The sequence below is a fragment of the Pteropus medius genome, unplaced genomic scaffold (assembly GCF_902729225.1).
Source record: "Pteropus medius unplaced genomic scaffold, Ma_sr-lr_union100, whole genome shotgun sequence".
In the NCBI taxonomy this organism is placed as follows: domain Eukaryota; kingdom Metazoa; phylum Chordata; class Mammalia; order Chiroptera; family Pteropodidae; genus Pteropus; species Pteropus medius.
The window spans coordinates 6,279-14,350 of NW_024344378.1; positions in this window are offsets into that span (position 1 = coordinate 6,279).

Below are 8,072 nucleotides of genomic sequence, written 5' to 3' on the forward strand. Positions count from 1 at the left end.
TACCTTTGGATTTTATTTCAAAATGCGCATTATATAGCCGCAGAAATAACATTTGATCTCATGCAGGCGGTGTTATTCCCAAAATGCACAACATATGGCAACATTAAAGAATTTTCATGACAATCACTCGGGTGTTATTCCTGAAATGACCACCAGATGGCAGCAGTGAATAACTTTTTATTACATGCGCTCTGCTGTTATTCGCCAAATGTCCACAGGATGGCAGCAGAGAATAACTATTTATGACATGCAATCCTGTATTTTACCAAAGCAGCACACGAAATGGCAGCAGACAAAAAACATTTCGTAAGGACATGACCTTGTATGTTAATTTCAACATCCATATGAGATAGCAGCGGAAATAACTTTTCATGACCTGTACTGCGGTGTTATTCGCAAAATGCCCACCTGATGGCAGGAAAGAATGACTATTCATGATGACCTACACTTTGATGTTATTCCCAAAAAACCTACCAGATGGCAGCAGAAAATATATTTTCATGATGGATTGACCTTGGGTGTAATTTTCAACATTCCCACGAGATGGCAGTATAATATAACATCCATGACATGCAGGCCTGTGTTCTTCCCAAGATGCACGCAAAGTTGCAGCAGAAAATCATTTCACGACGACCTGCTTTTTGGTGTTAATAAAATGCATATGAGAAAGCAGCAGAAATAACTTTTCATGACATGTGCTGTGGTGTTATTCCCAAAATTCATACCAGATGGCAGCAGAGAATGATTATTCATGATGAAACTCTCTGGTGTCATTCCTAAAATACCCACGCGATGACAGCAAAGAATAAATTGTATTACTTACACTCGCGTTATTCACAGAATGCACTCTATGTGGCCGCAGACAAAGTTTTCATTAGGTCATGCCCTTCGGTGTTATTTTCAAAATGCCCGTGACATAGCAGCAGAAATAACTTTTCATAACTTTCACTATGGTGTGACTCCCAAAATGCCCGCCAGATGACAGGAAGAATAAATTTTATTACTTACACTCTGGTGTTATTCTCAAGATGCACACTAGATGAAGGCAGATAACAATGACCTACACTAGATTTTATTTCCAAAATGTCCGACAGACGACAGCAAAGAGCAATTTTTTTAATACATACACTCTAGTGTTCTTCCCAATATGCCCACCAGAGGGCAGCAGGAAATAAATTTTAATGATGACATACACTTGGGTGTTATGTTGAAAATGCCCACGAGGGGGCAGCAGACAATAACTTTACGTGACTAGTATTCTTGTGTTTTTTCCCAAGATGCATAAAATAGCAGACAGAAATTTTTCCTAACGATAGGACCTTGGGTTATTTTCAAAATGCACAGGAAATAGAATCAGAAATAACTTTTGATGACCTGCACTGTGGTGTCATTCCCAGATACCCACCGTTGGCAGCAGAGAATGGTTAATAATAATGACAAAAATACCCACCAGATGACAGCAAAGAAAATCTATTCTACTTACACTCCGGCATAATTCCCAAGATGCACACAAGATGGAGTCATAAATGGTGACCTAACTTGGGTTTTATTCCCTAATTTCCCACCTGATGACGCAGAAAATAAATTTGTATGATGACATACACCTGAGTGTTGTTTTCAAAATGTCCTCGAGATGGCAGGAGAGAACAATTTTTCATGACATGCATTTCTTGTTTTACTCAAGATGCACGCGAAGTAGCAGCAGACAAAAACATTTCATGAGGACTTGCCCTTGGGTGTTATTTATAAAATGCACAAGAGAAAGGAGCAGAAATAACTTTTCATGGCATGTGCTGTGGTGTTATTCCCAAAATTCCCATCTAGGTATTAATCCTAAAATGCCCACCAGATGTCAGCAGAGAATAACTTTTTATTACTTACATTCTGTGTAATTCTCAAAATGCACACAATATCAGGGTGTAAAAAAAAATGTTATGATGACATACAAATGGGCATTATTTTGAGACTGCTCATGAAACGGCAGGTGAGAACAATTTTTCATGACATGCACTCCTGTGTTTATCCCAAGATTACCACGAAATGGAAGCAGAGATAAAATTTTCATAACGTCATGCCCAACAGATGGCAAAAGAGAATGACTATTTATGATGACAAACACTCAGGTGTTTTTACTAAAATATACACCAGAGGGCAGCAGAGAATAACTTTATTACTTACACTCTGATGTCATTCCAAAGATGCACAAAGATGGAGGCAGAAAATGAATTTTCATGATGACCTACACTCAGGTGTTATTTCTGAACTGCCCACCAGATGGAAACAGAAAAATTAATATATTTTTATTTGCTTGCGTGTTACTTTCAAAATGCCTGTGAGATGGCAGCAGAGAATAATTTTTCATGACATGCACTCCAGTGTTCATCCCAAGATTCACAAGAAATTGGAGCAGGGAAAAATTTCATAATATCATGCCCTTGGGTGTTATTTTAAAAATACACATGAGATAGCAGCAGAAATAACTTCTCATGACAAACACTGTGGTGTTTTTCCCTAAATGCCCACCAGACGGCAGCAGAGAATGAATATTTATGATGACAGTCAGGTGTTATTCCTAAAAAGACCACCAGAGGGCAGCAGAGAATTTTTAAATTACTTCCACTCTGATTTTATTCCAAGATGCACAGTAGATGAGAGAGAAAAATATATTTTCATGAAGGCATACACTCGGGTGTCATTCCCAAATTGTGCATATGATGGCAGCAGAAAATATATTTTTATAATAACATACACTAGCTTGTTATTTTCAAAATGGCCACAAAATGGCAGCAGAGAAAAATGTTTCATGACATGCAGTTTTGTGTTTTCTCAAGATGCACACAAAATGGCAGTAGACAACGACTTTTCATAAGACATACTCTTAGGTACTGTTTTCAGAATGCACATGAGATAGCAGCGGAAATAATACTTTATGACATATACTCATGTCTTCTTCCAAAAATGCCCACAAATGGCAGCAAAGAATCACTTCATGACATGCACTCTTGTGTTTTTCCCAATATGCACATGGCAACAGACAAAAACTTTTTGTAATGACATGTCCTTGGGTTTATTTTCAGATTGCACATGGAATAGCAGCAGAAATAACATTTTATGATATGTATTGTGGTGTTATTTCCAAAAAGCCTACAAGATAGCAGCAGAAAATTTTTTATGCTGACAAATGCTTGGGTGTTATTTTCAAAAAGCACACAAGATGGCAGTGGAGAATCACTTCATGAAATGCACTCCTGTGGTTTTCCCAAGATGCACACGAAACGGCATTAGAAAATAACATTTCATAACGACATGTCCATGGGTTTATTTTCACAATGCACATGAGATAGCAGAAATAACATTTTATCGCATGCTCTGTCGTGCTATTCCCAAAGTGCCCACCAGATGTCAGCTGAGAATGATAGTTTGTGATGACAAACACTCAGTCGTTTCCAAAAAAGAGCTGACCAGATGGCAGCAGAGAATCACTTTTTAAATTCACTCTGGTGTAATTCACAAGATGCACTCAGAAATGGGGCTGAAAACGAATTTTCGTGATGATATATACACAGGTTTAATTCACAAAATGCCCACCAGATGACAGCAGAAAATAAATTTTTATGATGACATACATCTGGTTGTTATTTTCAAAATGCCCACACAATAGCAGCAGGGAACAATTTTTTTCATGAAATACACTCCTTGTTTTTGCCAAGATACATACTAAAAGGCAGCAAACAAAATATTTCATGACTATATATCCTTAGGTGTTATTTGTAAAACTGCACATGAAATAGTAGCAGAAATATCTTTTTATGACATGTACTGTGGCATTAGTACCAAAATGCCCACCAGACGGCAGCAGAGAATGACTATTCCTGATGAGAACATCTGGGTGTTAATTATAAAATGCCCACAAGATGGCAGCAGAAAATAACATTTATTATTTATATTCTGTGTTATTCCTAAGATACACACTATATGAGGGTGGAAAATAAATTTTTATGATGACATACACATGGGCGTTATTTTCAAAATGCCCACAAGAGGATAGCAGAGAACAATTTATCATAACAAGCACTCCTGTGCTCATTTCAAGATTAACTCTAAGGGCAGCAGAGATAAAAATTTCATAACATCATGCTCAACAGGCAGGCAACCTTCCGTCACACACAAAATGCACACTGGATGGTAACAGAGAACTACTATTCATGATGTCAAACACTTGGTGTTATTCCTAAAATGTCCATCACATAGCGGCAGAGTATAACATTTAATACACTATGATATAATTCCAAGATGCACAATAGATGAGAGAGGAAAATATATTTTCATGATGGCATACACTCTGGTGTTATTCCCAAAATTCCCACCAGATGGGAGCAGAGAAATATATTTAATTATTTGCACTCTGTTGTTATTCCAAGATGCACGGTAGATGAGAGAGGAAAATATATTTATAGGTTTGCATATACTAATGTGTTATTCCCCAAATACCCACAGTTTCACAGCAGAAAATAAATTTTTATGATCACAGATACTTGCTTGTTATTTTAAATGCTCATAGGATGGCAGCATGGAACAATTTTTCATGATACGCAATTTTGTGCACAAAAATAGCAGCAGACAACTCTTCATAACAACGTATCCTAAGGTATTATTTTCAAAATCCCCACGAGATAGCAGCAGAATTAACTTCTATGACACGCGCTGTGGTGTTATGCCCAAAGTGCCCACCAGATAGCTACTGAAAAAATTATTATATTGGCATACACTTGTGTGTTATTATCAAAATGCCCATGAGGTGGCCGCATAGAATAATTTTTTGTGACATGCTATCCTACTTTTTCCCCAAGATACACACGAAATGGCAGCACACAACGACTTTTCATAATGACATGCCCGTGAGTTTATTTTCAGAATACAAATGAGATAGCAACGGAAATAACATCGTATGGCAAGCGCTGTGGTTTGTTCCCAAATTGCCCACCAGATGGGAACAGAGGATAACTTTTTTACATACACTGGTCAAATTCCATGGATGCACACAAGATGGGGGCAGTAAATTAACTTTCATGATGTCCTACACTCCGGTGGTATTCACAAATGGCCACCAGATGGTAGCATTTAATAATTTTTAAAATTTATTTATTTTAATTAGTTTCAAGTATACGGTACATTGGTTAGACATCTATATAGTTCATAAAACGGTCCCCCCAATTGCTTCCTCCCTCCCCTGACCCTCCACCTAGCCAACATATTCATTCTAATTGCATTCCCTATGCCATGCTCCCCATTCCCATGTCCATCTATCAGCTACTAATTTGTACTTCTTTAACCCTTCACCCCATTCTCCCATTCCCCAAACTCCCTTCCCCTCTGTCCATCACCAAATTGTCTAATATATTTGTGACTCTGTTTTTGATTAATTTGTTCTTTTTACTCCTTAGATTTTGCATGTAAGTGAAATCATATACTGCTTATCTTTCTCTGTCTGACTTAAATATCTTCGAGGTCCATCAGAGCAATATCTTTTCCCATCCCCTTCCTTTCAGTCTGTGTCTTTTAATCTGAAGTGAATCTCTTATTGACAACATATAGGGGTCTTGTTTTCCTTTCCATTCATCCACTTTTTTAGTTGGAGCAGTTAATTCTTTTCCATTTGAGGTACTTATTGATAGAATGTGATTGTTACCATTTTTATCCTGTAAGTCCCTGGTGCCCCCAGCACGCAGCTGAATCGACACTGGTGCTCAGAGCTAGCAGGTCCGTCACTACGAAAATCCGCTCGCTGATGCAACCCCTTTAAGAGGCTTCTGCCGCTGCCACTGCTGCATCCTCCCTCTCACTCAGCCACTTGAGACCGGTTGCCCTGCGTCCTCGCCCCATCCTACCTTCTGCCATTGCTGGGTGCTTTCTTAGATTTCTCCTTAGTTATATAGCTTGTTCATCAAGATCCCAGGCGACTTTTCCTTGATGCTGCTCCTTGTTTCCGTTACAACTTTGATTTGGTTGTCAGAGGGATGAACAGAGTCTCTATCATCTATGCCATTTTGGTTGCCTTTCTTTTAATAAATTTTTATGATGACATACACCTGGTTATTATTTTCAAAATGCAGAAATAACATGACATGAATTGTTATGTTATTCTCAAAATTCCCACAGGGTGGTAGCAGAGATTAATTCTTTATGACATCCACTCCTGTGTTTTTCCCAAGATGCACACGAAAATGGCAGCAGACAAAAAAACTTTTTTTGTAAGGACATGACCTTGTGTGTTATTCCCAAAATGCCCACGAGATAGCAGCAGATTATAACTTTTCATGACAAGTACTCTTATTTTTCTCAAGATGTTCACAAAATGGCAGCAGACAAAAACTTTTCATAAAGACATGCACTTGTGTGTTATTTTCAAAATGCCCATGAGATGACAGCAGAGTATAACATTTCATGACATGCACTTCTTTGTTTTCCCCAAGATATACATTAATGGCAACAGAGAAAAACTTTTCATCATGATATGCCCTTGGATGTTATTTTCAAAATGTCCAGGAGATAGCAGCAGAAAAACTTTTCCAGACCTGCACTGTGGTATTATTTCCAAAATACCCACCAGGTGGATGCAGGGAATGAATATTCATGATGAAAATGAGAGTCATTCCTAAAATGCCCACCAGATAGCAGCTAAGAACAAATTTTATTACTCACACTCTGGCGTTATTCACAGAATGTACACTACATGAGAGCAAGAAATAAATTTCTGATGACAAAAACTTGTGGTTTTTTTTTTTATAAAAAGCCTAGAAGTTGGCAGCAGAAATAACTTTTCATGACCTTCACGGTGGTATTATCCCCAATGCCCATGATCTGGCAGCAGAGATAACTTTTCATAACATGCACTTCTGTGTTTTTCCCAATATGCACAAGAAATGGCAGCAGAGAAAAACATTTTCATAACTACAGACCCTTGAATGTTAATTTCAAAATGCACACGCGAAAGCAGGGAAAAAAAAATGTTCATGACTTGCACTGTGGTGTTATTCCAAAAATGCCCAACAGATGGCTGCAGGGAATGAATATTCATGATGAGAAACGCTCTGGGTGTTGTTCCTAAATTGCCCACCAGATAGCAGCAGAGAATACTTTTTATTACATGCACTCTGGTGTTAAACCAAAGCACATGAGATGAGGGCAGAAAATAAATTTTCATGATGAACTACACTCAGATGTTATTTCCAAAATGCCAAACGGAAGGCAGCAGAAAAAAATTTTTTATGGTGATATACACTTGCATGTTATTTTCAAAATACTCACGCGATGGTAGCAGAGAATAACTTTTCGCGGCTTGCACGCCTGTGTTGTTTCCAAGATGCACACGAAATGGCAGCAGACAAAACCTTTTCATAATGACATGTCCTTGGATGTTATTTTCAAAATGCACATGAAATAGAAGTAGAAATAACTTTTAATAACATGCACTATGACATTATTCCCAAAATGTCCACCAGATAGCGGAAGAAAACAAATTTTTGTGATATACAACTGGATGTTATTTTCAAAATGCCCACGAGATGGCAGCAGAGAATAACTTTATGACATACACTCATGTGTTTTTCCCAACGTGCACACAAAATGGCGGCAGAGAAAAACTTTGTAACAAAAGGCCCTTGAGTTTATTTTCAAAATGCTCATGAGATAGCAGCAGAAATAACTTTTTGTGACATGATCTTGGTGTTAATTTCCAAAATGCCCACCAAATGGCCGCAGCGAATGAATAGTCGTGATGATGAACACTCAGGAGTTATCCTTAAAATGCCCACCAGATGGCGGCAGACAAAAAAAAACCACTTTTTATTTCATACGCTCTGGTATTTTTCCAAGATACACACTAGATGGGTGCAGAAATTAAATTTTCATGATGACCTACACTTGAGTATTATTCCCAAAATGCCTACCAGACGGTAGCAGAAAATAAATTTTTGACCGACGCTTGGATGTTATTTTCAGAATGCCCACGAGATAGCATCAGAGAATAACCTTTCCTAACGACATGACTTGGGTGTTATTTTCAAAATGAA